At 42.6% G+C, this 2,455-nt stretch overlaps 1 protein-coding gene across 1 annotated transcript in view; it reads right to left on the reverse strand.

The window, feature by feature from the left end:
- usb1 (U6 snRNA biogenesis 1) overlaps window positions 1-373 on the reverse strand; it is a 10,361-nt gene extending 9,988 nt beyond the window's left edge. Inside the window, exon 1 of the mRNA XM_079248176.1 lies at window positions 331-373. The gene's annotated coding sequence lies outside the window, so the exon portion shown is untranslated. The remainder of the gene's footprint in view (window positions 1-330) is intronic.
- Window positions 374-2,455: the final 2,082 nt, after the last annotated feature.

Here is a 2,455-nt window from a genome sequence, read left to right on the forward strand (position 1 = left end):
ACAACATGCATATCTTCTCCTCAGTCGAGAGGATGCGTGAAGATAAATGATGGTGTGAAACGATGCGGTTCATGGGTTGACTTGGGAATCGCGGGATTATTTCCGCTCATTTTCGGCCCCTGGAACCTCAGCGCCCGAACAACGAGCACCGTTTGCGGATGTGAAGACGGGACCTCACGTTATCTGAAGCAGCAGCGGACCTACGGCAGTATTACACCGGGAATTCTTCACAGGCTGGCCTGGTATGTTGATGCTGCATTTTCCCATAATTGTTTATACTGTCATTACAAACGCGATACCACCGTTGTCGGTACGTGGTTGTTGTTTTACCGTGGCTAGCCGGGCTAACGCTCCGCTCCATGCATCTCCACTGTGGCTGCGTTAGCATGTGGCTAGGCTAACTAGCTCTGCTCCATCCATCGCCGCTGCGGCTGCGTTAGCATGTGGCTAGGCTAACTAGCTCCACTCCATGCATCTCCGCTGTGGCTGCGTTAGCACGTGGCTAGGCTAACTAGCTCCGTTCCATGCATCTCCGCAGTGGCTGCGTTAGCATGTGGCTAGGCTAACAAGCTCCGCTTCATGTATCTCCGCTGTGGCTGCGTTAGCACGTGGCTAGGCTAACTGCTAGGCTAACGGGCTAACCCATCCTGGTCACTGCGATCTTTGCCTGGAGACCAAAAACATTATGATGCGCAGACGCTGCCTTCCGTTTTTTTTACCGCGAATCGTTTGGATTTCTGCATAGACAGGGATGCAACTACACATCCAAAATAATGCATTCTAAGTTTATTAAAGAAACACTCAGGTGGTATTGTTTTTATGTCCAGGTGTGTATGTTAGTGAGCACACATGCTGTGTTGTGTCTGCTTTCACGGATGATGCACATCCTCATGAACCCTATTGTTTGAATTTAATCGGACTGAAACATATTTAGCATTTTAAATGACAATGGCAGATGTCATTGAAATGTAAAGAAAAAATCCTTGTGTTTTGTGCATGGCTATGACTTTTGGATTATGAATATAACTGATACAAACAATAAAAACAGGTTTTCTATGTATCCCTATGTTATACCTTATAGGCATACAGTTCTGTTGAGCTTTTCGGACATTTTTGGTGTAATATCCTGAATTTGATTCCTTTTTCTATTTTTGTGTTCTTTGTGCATTTATGATGGAATTGAAAATAACAAGGCATAATGAAGTCAGGGTCTAACCTTTTGCATTCATTTGAAATATTTCCAATATTTCCCTGCAGATCACATTTCCTGACTGATTTTTATTTCTTTCTGTCTTTTAGGAAGCATGTACAGCAGCAACCACAATTCTGAAGATGACCTAAATGATAACATGGCCTGATTAAAGGTAAATAAACATAAAAAATGCACTATTATAAAATTAGATGGCAAACTATATAATATCACCTTGGTTCTTTCCATTTTTGTCTGATTTTGAAACCTACCACAGAACATTGTTACTGCCAACACTTTGTAGTTGTTGTTGTTTTTTGTTTTTTTTGTGCCGTCAGAAATATTAGGAGTTCATATTTCATTATTTTGTGAATGAAATAGAACAAGTGTTGAAGACTTGTGTTAGAGTCATCTTTTATCTTTTTTCTACATATTAAACTTGAACTTCTTCCATTTTTTATGTTGTGGGGGGAGAATTAAAGGTGGTATTAAGATAATGTGGGTCATACTTCCTTATGTCCCCTGAAATCGGCGCTTGTGAGAGTTGTTCATTTATCAAGGGTGAAAATTTCGCTGCGATGTTTGTCTACACAGTCTGGTACGCAGCTGCTGTAAATCTAAGACTGCAACATCTGCAATGTTACTAAATAATTATAATGGTTGTGGATCAGCTGGTTCTTCAAAGACTGGTGGCTTCAGCTTATGTAAGAGAGTACAAAAGCAGAAAGAGAAATATTTCTGGTTTTGGAAAGCATTTAGCTTGTAAGCATGAAGTTTTTTGGATCAGATGATTATTCTTTGTATGTTGTTCTGACTCTTTGATTTTGTTTCTCGTGCAGATGTAACCTGAAAGGATGAAGTTGAAGTAGTGGATCCTACCACCTTGTCCAAAGTGGGGTTTAAACAGCTCTTCTTCTGCGCATTCCAGCTTCAGTCATCAAAGCTTCAGTCACGGCTCTTTCCTGTTCCCCACTGCCACTCGCAAACATGGAGTGAGTTTTTTATTTTTGTTTTTGGCACATTCAGACAGCTGTAGCGTTTTTACTTCATATGTCTGTGTGTTTTCATTTTCTCGCTGTAGTTGGGCCACTCCGGCGGCCAAACTGAATCCTTACTCCCGAGCTCGCATGACAGAGGCCTGGCAGCAGCATGCTGTCGCTCCGCCACCGGTCGTCCACACCATCGCCTCAGGAGCTGAAAACCCTTTGGGTTGTGCTGTTTACGGCATCGTACTGCAGCCGGATGCTACGTCTCTGCAGCAGCAGA

The sequence above is a fragment of the Telmatherina bonti genome (genome assembly GCF_933228915.1).
Source record: "Telmatherina bonti genome assembly, chromosome: 2".
Taxonomy (NCBI): domain Eukaryota; kingdom Metazoa; phylum Chordata; class Actinopteri; order Atheriniformes; family Telmatherinidae; genus Telmatherina; species Telmatherina bonti.